Genomic DNA, 13,623 nt, shown 5'->3' with positions numbered 1-13,623 from the left:
CATGATATGTAGGCAGTATTTACACCGTTTTTATAAGGTTAGCTTAGCATGTTAGCTTATGATACTGCACAGCAAGCTAATAAATGTGTTTACCACTCATCTGTGTGGTTCAGCTTCCAGGATTTGGAGGTAAATGTACCATTGTAATGCTAAATATAGCAGCTAGCAGTGTAAATATGGCCACTGTAGCAAAAGAAAATAGGAGAAGAAAGTGTATGCAATGAGTAGCCATTATAATTGTGTAGTGAAGACCTGACAACTATTGTGAAACCTCAACAACACAATAATGTTGTCTCCTGCGGCTACACTTCAACTTTAAGTGAAGTAATAACAACTCTGTAGAATAACTTCCACAACAGTGATTAGCAAAGTCCCAGTTTTACCTTAATGAGCTGAGGCTAATAGGTAAGTGTGTCAACGGTGTGTAACGTTACACCTGCCCGAGCTCTCTGGGGCTGCCGCTGGGTGTAGAATAACACACTCACAGGTGGGTTCAGGTGCGTGCATGGAGGTAGTGTTAGGAATGCAGCGCCTCGGTGCATCTCCAGACAATTTGTAAAGGTAAAGAGACGACCCACGGGAAGCGCTACGCTGTTTACAACCTTGACAGTGCAGCTCGAGGAGTAATTAACATGGTCTGTAATCAGAGCAGGCCTTTTTTTCATTTAGTTCACTCCATCCACCTGATTGGTGCAGCTGGTGACACCAGTGTGGTGCCATGCTGTGCTAACGCACAAGACAGGAGAGGAAGCAGCCGTCGATCCGTCACATCTGTGCATGACGCACACACGTTTATGCATGTGGTGCACCACCACCATAGAGTTCTGCAAACCGTCTCCAAACAAAGTAATGACGGGGAGGCTCTGTGTGGCGTCTTCTGCTGAGCTTATTTGTTTAGCTGATTGTGCTCCCGATGTTTTCCTGGAAGGTTTTGTGTGTGTGTGTTGTTTGACAGTGAAAAGGCCTCATGTTTGAGTGGGTTTGGATTTATATGAAGATGAAGAAGAAGAGGAAGGGGATGAAGAAATATACAAATGGGAGAGTCAGAGGGGGAAAAACTCATCAGAACCAATGAGGACATGAAACTTCTGCATCTGCACCACACCTGGTGTGTGTATTTGTGTGTGTGTTGACGTGCCACACTCCTTGTTGTGTTCTTGCTAGCTCTGACTCACCATCACTGCCGCACCACACTGCTGCTGCCTTGGCATCACACTCACTCAGCCACCATGGCGGCCAACTCCTACAGAGTCTGTGTGTATGCGTGTGCGCTGAGGCAGAAAGAGAATCTGAGCATCATGATGAACATTTTAATTTTTCACTTTCATAAAGGTTATTTTTTAAGGATGTTTTAAAGCATAAAGGAGCATAACCATCTGCGCGAAGCAGCAGGGAAGGACAGGAAGTGAGATTAAATCTGCTGCTGAGATCAATGAGTCCCCAAGGACCAAAGCCATCAGAAGATGCCCCCGTGGATAAGCTCCTAATTTTTCTCCAAATCTTCCTCCATCTTCTCTCATTTTAATTCTTTTCCTTGAGAGGTTGCTTTTTGACTTTTTTATTTGACTTATTTTATTTTTTCATATCTTAATTTACCCTGAAACACTGGATTTATCATTACATAAAAGAACAGCTTGAAGCACAGCTTGAAAAAAAAATCGTCCAGTGCAGCAGCAGGACTTAATGATTAATTCACCAACAGATGACAAGCCTACAGGATGTACACAGATTACATAAGGTTAGAGATCCCTCTGTCTGCTCACAGTGTTAATGATAAACTGCTGCTGTCTGCAGCTAATTGGCTGCTTTGTACTCACAGTGTGTGACAGAAAGAAATAGGCTTTGCTAAGTTATATCTCACTGTACTCTCATCCTCTTTCAGTTTCAAATGTTAAATAAAGTGATTGTTTGAGCAGACCTCAGGTATTCAGGAAGCTTGTTCCACAGGTGAGGAGCAGAATAACTGAATCCTGCATCACTTTATTTGGTGCTGACCCTGGGTACACACATGTCCCTGATGATCTCAGGGGTCTGGGATGTAAGTTCAGGATGCATTTCGGTCCAAGACCATTCAGTGCTTTGTAAACCAGGAGTAAAGTTTTTTAATGTATCCTTTGCTTCACAGGAAGCCAGTGCAGTGATTTAGTAAGTAAGATTTGAACTAGTTCAACCAGTTCAACACATCATCAGAAAATCCCACCCACTTCTCCAGCCTGTCAAGCGGTATGTTGTGATCAACTGTATCGAATGCAGCACACACCATGTGCTGATCTTGATCTGTGCTAGCTTAAGCCAAAAGTTAGCATATTTATCCTGCTCTGAGAAACTATAGTTTAGCATGCTAGCTTTGCTAGTAAACACCATGCTAATATGCATTTAAATACTTGACACATACTTGCAAAGTTTAAGCAGCTAATTCTAGAGGCTAACTCATTGTGGTAACACTAAAAACTAGCTGTTTTAATATGTCATTTTAGCAAAGGAAATTACAAATACAGCTAGCAAACATCTAGAGGTACGTAAATTCTGATATTTTGCAGCCATCTTTGGCCATAAAATGACACGCAGTATGTGTGACGTGGTAAAAAGTGGCAAATATAATCATTTGAAATAAAAAGGAGACAAATGGGGTAAACAGATCAGGCATGGTGAGGAACACAGTCTTTTCACTCACAGAAACACACACACATACACTCACACACTCACCTTGCACGACCGATCCTCCTAGACTCCTAATGAAAGCCTTCATTATGTGCGTACGGCCGCTACTTAGAGCGTCTTGCAGACTAATGATACCTATTTGCACCACTCTTAAACTCTGACACCAAAGACTCTGGCTGTAAATCACTCGCTTACACGTTGCACTAATGAATAAAGCCATGCCAGACTCTGTGACTATGGGAACATGTCATAATGTTCACAGAAGCACCTTCAAAGTCAAACTCCATTATTTATAACAAAGAAGAAGGCAGGAGAGTTTGTTTTTGCTGACTCGGCAGCAGAGCTCAGCAGGTAGTCTGAATGTGTTTATGTGTATATATATATATATGTGTGTGTGTTTTCAATGCAATGTTTGTAGCCTTGGGGTTTTCAGGCCTTCATCTTTGACAGTGGGAACGCACCCTTGTAACTACCAGGGTCAAAGAGCGATGACCCCCCCCCCCACACACACACACACACACACACAGACTACTAAAGGTTAAAGGTCATTTATCCTATAGGGAACCAGTGGCGACATTCTGGACCTACAGGCTTGAGTCAACAGGCTGAGCGTTGCATCGAACTTGACAGCCCGAACTTTTTTACATGAAAAAAGTCTCGATCTTCCCAGCAGACTCATTAACTGCTGAATAATCAGCCCCGAGACCCTTCAGATGCTCTCACCGAGCTCATTTAGCCTGCTTATTAGCCTAAGGACAGAACATGGGGTGACCTCGGCTCACCACAACCAAAACACAGACACTCACAAGGTCGTGTGCTTTCAAGGTTGTTACGCTAAACGGTTCTGAGATGTTTTGGAACCCGACAGAAACATACTGAGGTAGCAGTTTCCTGTTTTCCTGCCAACAGTTCTCAGAAAGAAAAAAATTTAGAAATGTTTCTTTCCAAAACTTTTATATCCACTCTGGAACATGTTGCCTCACTTTATTTGCTCGGCAGAATAAAAGTGCAGAACGTTGTCGGGTAGGTAATAAAAGTCACACTGATATTAACCCTTGATGGATGTTAGTGGTGGTTGGTCAGGAAAACATTAGCAATGAATATCTCAACAATTATTTGTCATTTTGTGTAGTCATTCACTGTCACTTTAAGAGGACTCATATTAGATTTAGTCTGACTGTTCCATGTGATCACTGTAGTCATTTGCTGCACAGACAGTAGGTCAGTCAGTTTTTCCAACAAGGTTCAGATAAAAATCTTCAGTCAAAGACAAAGACCTTCCACATGCAAATTTGGAAAGCCTAAGGAATTGTGATCCATGGTGGACACTCACATCGATAGATGCAGTCAGAGAGTGTAAGTGCATAATGCAAATATACAAAAAGCCTGACCCCAGGGCGCTACATGTGTGTGTGCGCTACAATCCAGTTGTTTTTGTTCCATCTTCAGTCTTACATGGAGGGTTTCAGAAGCGGAGTTCCATGAAAACTCATGGACCCTCTGACAGTTTGACCTGTTCTGTATTGTCAATGTCTCAATGCCATGTACATGCATTTTATTTTGAAAATCAACTGCACTCTCCCATCCTCATGTGTGATTTCTGCCTGCCTACCTCTTGGAGGTGGATCTAGAGGATTGGCTTAAATCTGGCTCAGGTCTGAATGCAAATGCGGCTGGTGAATCCCGATAGCTAAGTCATACTTCCAGGTTCACGGGGACAGTGTCTGGGTCACGTACAAAAAGTGTATGTAAACAACTGTCGAACTACAACAGCTTTGCCCAAAGTTTATTTTTGACAGGGCTACAAAGGAATTAACTGCTTTTTGAACCAAAAAAAATGAAAGAACGAGCGACACAGGACAAAAAAACGCATGCACACATGGCTTGAATGGACTCTGTATATTATACGAGGCGCCACCTAGCAGTATGGAGGACAACAAAGAAGCTGGATTAAGCTGGATTAAGTGTGGAAACGCATATAGGTCTAAACCTATCCAGCTTAAAGGCTATCGGGATTCAATCCTACTCTAGCTGGACTGACTTTCTCCAGTGTGAATGGGGCCTTATTAATGACAAAATAGACTGGAATGTGTGTTCTAACAGTAGGTTGACTTTCCGGTGCCACTCACACAACATATGCTTCTGTATGTATCACATCTAACACACAAAACACAGAGACGGTCTGTTCTGAATGACCTTCAACTGTCAAGACACAGAAACACAAAACATGGCCACTTAACAGGGACCCCTTTGCAAATGTAGTTTGTGAATGTCCTTTTGCAGAAGTCAATCAAATTAAACAAGTTAAAGTGTTTAGTCGGACTCTAAATGGGTCGGCTGTTAGTGTGATGGATGTGCGTTTCCTCCTTTGCTAACATGAACCCATACATCACGCCTGATTATGTCTCTGTCTGACACCTCCGCTGTTTAAACCGATCACCACAAAGCAGCGTCGCAATCAGAGGTCTGCAGCTCACAACAGTCTGCTAATCACATCACAGCCTCTTAATGTTGTTACTGCCCCACCCCCCAACCCAAAAATCCAGTTTTGAAGGCTCTTTCTGGCTTCTGCATAGCTAATCTTGTCGTTTTGAATAAAAAGACACGATTCCAGTGAGTAATCCACTTCTGCTCCGGTGTGCACTTGAACCCAGACCACCTAGGAGATTTTTTTTTAGTAGCTCCTTGCTGCAGCCATCCAAGTGGGATAAAGAACACCATTCATTGACTTGTTGGCCCGATCGCTGTTGACTTTAGGTAGAAGGGGGAAGAAAACATGAAAACACATGCTGCTTTAGACACAAACTCTCAACCTCCGGCTCTAAATGTGGGCTCTGAGATTTCAAAATAACACAATTTGTGCATGCTATCCGTTTCATATGAATCGCACAAAAGCACAAAACAGCTTCGCTTCATTCTGCAAAAGATGAATGGTTTCATTCTCTCCTATTTGACCTCTCTGCTACAATCTGTGATCTTTAAGTGTGTGCAAAGCTCTGCAGTCTGGCACAGTTTGGCCCTCACACCCTCTGATCCTTTGTTTGCTGCTGATCATCTCTTAATGCCCGTATGTGTCCTACAGAAAGCCTGTGCTTGTTATTCACACCCCACTGAGTCACAATGACCCAACGTAGGGCCCAAGCACAGCGACACAACCAAAAGTGACCATTGTGGGCACTCTATGTCCATATAAGGGCAATCTTAGCCCTGTGTGATATTCAGAGAATGGGTGAAAAGTTGTATAGAAGGACACAAAATCAACATGTAAAAAGCAATATACTGTTCCATGCTACACTACAAGTTTTGGCAGAACCTAACTGACATCACAGAAAAAGTATTTTTCATTATAATGAAGTTACCTCCAAACCAAACAAAACAATGACCAGAATGAGCAGTCACTGCTTGGCAGCTCCAGCTATAGGCACTGGATATTGTGCAAGATTTCATTCAAAAGCTCAGAGGCCTCAGTGTGAGTCCACGAATAATAATTATTTTTTAAACCATTTAAATTATATTGGATCAAAAAAACCTGCACACAGATTTGATAGCATTATTTTTTTCTGGCTACTGGGACACAGAAAAAGAGAAGATGGTGGATACGACTGAGAAAAGCTATCCTCATTTTGCTGCATTGGTCAATCAATTATCCAAATCTAAGTGGTCAGGTTGGCTTTTGCCTATTTGTAGTTACCATAGACTGTATAAGCAGATAAACCATGTGGCTCCGCCTACTAGAAACTGTACGAAAGTGAGACCAAAATGTCTCAGTCATGGCCGCCACCATGTTGTGAGCACACCCCTCCCTTAACATTGTGTGTAGCTTGGCTGCTCCATGGTCACACGTACAAAGCTGGTCTCAAACAGAACAGCTACAGCAGCTGAAGGGGGGGCTGAATCATGCTAGGTTGATTAACCTCGTTTGCTTGAGTAACCACGAGTGTGTTCATAGATTTGCGCATGTGTTTTCTCTTTGTGTGTAGTCTGTGCTATATTTTGTACGTGTGTGTGTGTATAACTGTCTGCTGTTGCGACGGCATTCATTACAACCTTACCAGTGGCGTGGCCTCCACAGCTTTAAGTGTAATGTAAATATATGAAGGGCAAAGGGGCTAACAGCTAACAGCTAACAGGGCCCTTCACAAGTAAGCTGGCCTGAAGTGTAAGAAACTAACCGCACATCCATCACACTGTGCGATGTCACACTTATTTATAGAGCTTTTTTAAAATAAAATAAACAGGATAATTAGAAGGACGAGCCAGCATGAGGAGATCTGGTGATAGACTCTGACTACTGTATGCTCAGTACATTAACAAGTGATGCTCCAATTCACCCAGATTATATATATATACAGACCACAGCTAAGTAGTGTTAAAACATTGTCGTCAAACATTGTTTTTGCAGTATGCTTCCAGTCTGCCATGTAAAATGAACTGTTGTTGCAACATGCAGATGAATCTATGGAGTCACATGTTGTTCCAAATCAAATAAGTCTATAGTATCACCACGAGAGCTGTGTGATGTTAACCCAGGATGTTGTCTCAAATGTTGTCACATGAATCTCTCTCTCTCTCTCTTTCGCTCTCTCTCTCACTCACACACATCTCATGCAACATCTATCCTCTTTTCCCCTCTGCTGATATAAGAGTTATTAGCAGCATTTATTAATGGGGCACTGCAGACTAATGGCCAATATAATCTTGCTGCTGTTAATAATAATAATAATAATAATTGCCAGACGCTCACATCTTTGGCATGCTGCCTGCATTCCCAGCTCACCATGCTGGCTGTGTTTATTTATTTATTTATTTCCTTTCCTGAATTACCAGTTTGTCCGGACAGGAAGGAGCCACATGATGCTGAACAATATTCTATACATATGTTGATACAATATGCCTCAATGACAATGTTTATATCAAAGGTTTATCCAGTGCTACCGGCGTCAATACTAAATCAATACTCACAGCTCATTATTTGTTATTTTGAGAGAATTAACCCCAAAACCCCCCTAGTGGGGGCTTCATGTAAGACAGTATTTTTCTTGTGGTTTTTATTTTGGTCTTTGTACTTCCTGTTTTATTTTGGTAGTCAAATTTCTTTATGTAGTTCAGTATGTTTTACTTCCTGTTTAGTCTTTCCCTCCTTTGTGATTGGCTGCCCTGCCCACATCGTTTCCACCTGTGTCTTTACCTGTGTTTAATCCACGTCTTCAGCTCTGATGAGTTTTTTGAGTCTTCTTCAGCTTTTAGTTGTGTTTTTTTTTAACTTTTATTTTAGTAACACATGCTTTTTATTACATTTTCTTTGCTATCAGCATTTGGCTTCTACCCCCACAGCACAATGTGATGTGTTTATGTTACCCTGATTGCCTGAAATGTGACTTCAACAGACAAATCTTAAGCCTGTGCGATTTTGGGGAAGTCTGTGTTTAACACCAACACACAGTACGAATAAAACGCATGCGATGTCAAGTCAAAGCTCACAACGAGGCGCACTTGCATGTATAGTTGGCTGGTTGGCTGCTCTCTTCCTGCTCTGCGTGCATCAGAGAGGAATGTGCGTGAGGGACGAAGTCACAGACTGGTTGGGAGGTGTGGCTTTGGGGTGAGCTCCGAGAGAACGGGGCATGTGTTTACTTTCAAAATCTGGCTGACTCTCACTGAGTTTTCAAAATCTCCTACCCTGCCTTTAATTGCCTCTTGTGAGCCCCAGTACAAAAAATTGCACATTGTATGCCTGGCTTTATACATGACAGCATCCACTTTACCCTGCATAGATCTGTAAGAGGACAGGAAGTGTTACGTCCCCTTCAGCTTCACCCTTTCTGACTTAGCTTTTTATTTTATACAGAAAGACACTCTGCCATGATTATCAGACAGACAGATGTCTGTGCCTGAACTCTGGCTGACTTCAAACTTCTCCTCCAGCAAACGCCCATCATTCCCAGCTCATAACTGTCAAACAGCAGCCTGTCATGTGCACCTGTAGCAGCCATGGTTATGTATACTTTTCTCTTTAGGCAATTTGTACAGGTTTCACGAGAATTTTTGTCATTTTTTTGTACAGATTTATGTTAAAAACACACACCTGCTGTTGTGGTTCTACTTGATTTATATATAACTCTTGCTTTGCACATTTCATGGTTGCAGATGAAAACACTGGGAAAAACACAAACAGATGCGCCTCAGGGTTGGGAACATTTTATTCATGATGAAATTATGTATTCAATATTTATTGAGTATGACCTATTTTTTTGAATAGACATCCATTAGGATAATGCACCCTTCTCCTCTGACCACACCGGCCTTTATACAAATCTGTTTGATGGGTTCACCAGCCTCATCCTTACAAATGACTCATCTTATTACCATGTCCTGTTTGGTAGAAATAAGTGAAGTAAGGAAAAGTCACCTGCAGTCTGTCACATTAAAGCTCTTCATCTGGATTTGGATGACTAGTTATGGAGTCATGACATCATTACACAGACATGGGTAGAATCCAGGCGAGATCACTGGGGTTCGTGACTCCCCCGTTTCCATGTCACCATGGAGACTGATGATCAATTATGCATATGGAGTGGATTGGCATGCTATCTATTGACAGGATGAAATGAGAGGAACAAGCCTGCGGCAGGAACCAGAGATGTCAGCCGGCTACAAAACCAGAATGTTCACACTGTTCACTCATAAACACAGGAACACAGATATGTTGTTTGTTTTAAAATAAAGTGTTTTCACAATATTCCTGCACTATAGAATTGTTCTAGTCATGTTTGTTTTACCAAAATAAGCTCACAAGATATTCACTCCTCAATCTGTGAAATCTTGTTAGTTCGTCTCTGTGCTCTAAGGCCCCATTCACACTGGAGAGACTCAATCCAGCTAGAGTCGGATTGAATCCAGATAGCCTTTAAGCTGGATATGTTTAGACCTATTTTCAAATCTGGCTATCATACGGCTTAACCTGGCTTGTTCGTTGTCCTCCAACCTGCTAGGTGGTGCCTTGTAATATACAGAGTCCGTTCAGGCCCCAGTAGGATCGCACGTGTCCATGCGTTGTGCGTTTATTTGTCCCGTGTCGCTCATTCCTTTGTTTTTTATTCGGTTCAAAAAGCAGTTTATTCCTTTGTAGCCCTGTCGAAAATAAACTCGGGACAAAGCTGTCGTAGTTCAACGGTTGTTTACATACGGCTTTTGTACACGACCCGGACACTGTCCCTGTGAACTCGGAAGTATGGCGACGCAAGCGGGATTCACTAGCCACATTTGTGTTTACACCTAAGCCAGATGTAAGCCAATCCGGCTAGATCCACCTCTGAGAGGTGGATTGAAATCAATCCAGATATATCCAGACATGACCCGAAACCCGCTCTAGCCGGATTGATTTCCCCAGTGTGAATGGGGTCTTAGGCCGGGCATACACTGTGCGGTTTTTACGCGAAATTTGAGTCATACGTTGTTTTTTTGGGTCGGGCCGAATTTCAGCTTTGTCGTGCGTCTTTAATCGCGCAGTGTACTGGGCCTCACAAGAGGCGATTAACGTTGCACGAATGGCGATCGGATGAATTTCTGACATGTTTGATATTTTTGTCGCCCCTTGTGAGAGTATCGCACAATTTAAGCAGAGATACGGCCCGAAGTCTGTGTTTTTCCCCCACTGCACCTACACGAAATTGTTTCAGATGATAACAAACATGGCAGCACCCACACGGGATTGGACAGAATTGATGGAGGCTATATTTGATGAGCTGAGGCAGCAACACGCAGCACAGATTGTGACTGACTTAGATTTTTCCTTTATAACAGCAACAGCTCACGGGTTAGACATGTTTAATTTCCGGTTCAATGTGATCACCTGAGCACCTGAAATCGCGTGTAGTGTGAGCAGTGACGTCGCAGCCGACCATTGCACCATACAGTGTGAGCACATACATTGTGAGCTTTGACTTGACATCGCATGCGTTTTATTTGTACTGTGTGAGTTGGTGTTAAACACAGACTTCCCCAAAATCGCACAGTGTATTGAGGCATTAGTGGGTTGCTGACAAGTAGCTGAATGGGGCTCAACACAATCATTTGTACTGTAGATATGATGATGATGTCGCAGTTGTAAGATCCCTGCTGCATTATTCAGTTTGTCTGACAGGAAGTGGATGATTCCAAATATTTTTATAGTAGGGAGTATCTGACTGCGCCATGTTGGATAGACAGGGGAGATGTGCATTGATGTTAATGTAAATAGTATTTCAAACATGTGTCCAGCTAATGTATGGTTTTTTTTGCCAATATTTGAACTGCTCATCTTCATCACCGTAACCCACAAAAGGAAGTTTAAACTTTTTAAGGCTCTTTTTGTGAGACCCATAAAAGTGATAAGTGAAAGTGATATACTGAAAGTGAAGACATAACTTATACAAGGGGCGCAGTTTCCTGAACCCGTTTCCTTTTTATATGCAAAGAGAAGATTCCCTGTGAGTCCCTGGTGGTTTTCAGACCAGCTGAAACAATAGTGGGTCAACAGTCAGTTAAGAGGTCTGCATCTGCTGGATCCTACCAAGATCTTCACTTAATGATGAGACATCCACCGAGGACAAAAGTGTCCAACACGTCTCTGCAGAACGACTAACGAATAACGACACATTGTCATTTTTCATTATGAAAACACACTCAGCCTGTTAAAACAAGAGAGTTATTTCACTTCCGGCTATGAAGACGAGTGGATATAATGACTCGGCTTCATGTAATCTGCAGCCTTGACTACTTTGCACCTCATTATCACAGATTATGTGAAAACAAAACACACAGACAATGAGCAAATACCCTCCTGATTCACTGATGTGACCTGTAGCTCTATGATTCTGTCCTACTTTCCCCCTCTGTGTTTATTTGAGGATGGACTTGATTCTTTGCCCATACGTTAGGACGGTTTATCTAATCACCAAAGACAAACCCTCCCCGTATTCTCATTACTATCTGCCTTCATCCTAATAACATACAGACTGAGCCTTAGCCTTAATTTGACCCTAGTGGCACCCCATCCCCCCACCGCCCGTCTGTAGGTCCAGTGGGACAGCCTGAGAAGCCCCGTCTCCTTGTTTATGTCCTCTCAGCGTAGCATGTGATCGAACCGTGGTGTCCAAACATATCAAGTCAAAAGTTATGATTCACTTTTTGCATAATATTCCTATTATTCCTATTTTGCCCACTGTTGTTGAATGAATACAGACCCAACCTGAACGTTACTTCATGTGTCGTCTGCAGAGGACGGTAGATTAATGAGGAGGGAGGCTGAGTTTGAGAGGTTTTGTTGACAAGACTTTCTATGTCTCGCTCTTTCTCTCTCTCTCTCATCTCGTCCCCCCTAGAGTCTCACAAAACTCAGAAGATCCCACACCGCACACACACACACACACACTCTTTTTTTCCTTTGTTGGGCACACACACACACACACACACACTCCTCTTGAGGGAAGTATATAAAAAAACGTTTTAATTGCGTGCTTGTCTATGCGGGAGATAATCCTTTCTGTACAGCAAGGACATATTTTGTGGACAGCTGGGGGATGAATCACAGAGAGAGAGAGAGAGATAATAGGACAAGACAAAAAGAGAGACAGAACAAGACGCAGATCGCTTACATTTTACAAGAGTGAGAGCCAGCTCTGTGAGCTGCATGTGTTCCTCACGTCGGCTGTTATTTGTTACCAGCGCAGGACTGATTTCAGACTGGAGGCCACATCGCTCTGGCCGGCGTTCATGCTCTGCTTGCTCCAGAAATCAATTACACGTGTGGAACATTTGTAGCCTAATCCCCCAGTGATCCATTTTACAAATTTGGAATAAAGACTTTTAATTGATCCCAGCAGGGATACAGTTTTAATATCTTTAGAAACAACAAATTGACCCCGAAGGCAGCCTAAAGTGAAAGCTGGAAACTCAGAAGCTTACATGGACACATGACATGTCAGGATATGATCCTACAGATGGCATATAGATAAGAGCCATGTACAACTCTACACTATCACTATCCATGTGTGTGGGCGCATGTGTTTATTTACTACAAGAAACCACAGAACTGAAGAGCAATAGAGGAGTCCCTTAACACGGCTGCATATGCATTAGCAGGTACATGTTTCTTTGCATATATGTGTGTGCATATGTGCTTACACAGAGCGGTGCTGTTCTCAGGCCTCGGCCCCTCCCCATTCCTCTACAAGCCCGCATGTGTTTTATTAGCAGGCCGGCTCTTCGGACTGTAAATTCCAGTGACGGGCTGGCCTGAGGATACACACAGCCTGAGGTTGAGAAAGATCACAGAAAAAAAAGACAAGCATGGGAGGAATCAGCTCTTTTGTCAGTTTTTAGCCTTGCTGTCTACTTTTTGTGTTTTGAAGTGTTTCCTAATTCATCACTGGTCCTGTCTGCTTCTCATTCTGTCTACCTCTTAGCGTCCTCTTTCTCTTCTTTAGAGAAGAGGACGCTCCCACCCCCTCCTCCTCATTTAGTTTCTGTTTCTCTTAATGCCGCCACACTGCGTTCGTCTTCTCTGACTCCAAAACCGCAGCATTCCCACAACAGCAAACACTTGTGAGACAAGAGCTGTGGCTTAAACAATGGTTTCCGTTTGCCCCGGGACAAAATAACTCACTCTCCTCCACACACACACACACACAAACCCTCCCTCTCTTTAAAACACACACACTGACAGATCGAGCAGAAACACTCCCCCCCCCCAAAAAAATCAAAAAAACTAAAGAAAAACACAAATGCTCATGCCACAGTACCTATCATTAGAATTTATGTTAGCTTGCTAATTGTCCAGTCTCTTTCCTTTCCATCAACATGACAATCACAATTAGAGCGTGACATGGCAGGTCGTGACCTGAACCTCCTCTGATGCCCCCTGAACCCTAACACCCTCCTCAGGGTGACACACACACACATACGTATGCGCAGAGCCTCAGA

The 13,623-nt window shown here is 42.8% G+C and overlaps 1 protein-coding gene across 1 annotated transcript in view; it reads left to right on the top strand.

Moving 5' to 3' along the window:
- pphln1 (periphilin 1) overlaps nt 1–13,623 on the top strand; it is a 72,426-nt gene that overhangs the window by 49,148 nt on the left and 9,655 nt on the right. The window lies entirely within an intron of this gene.

Source organism: Parambassis ranga, chromosome 2 (genome assembly GCF_900634625.1).
Source record: "Parambassis ranga chromosome 2, fParRan2.1, whole genome shotgun sequence".
Taxonomy (NCBI): Eukaryota; Metazoa; Chordata; class Actinopteri; family Ambassidae; genus Parambassis; species Parambassis ranga.
Note: the sequence above shows the minus strand (reverse complement) of the source record. Positions and strands in the feature narration are given on the sequence as shown.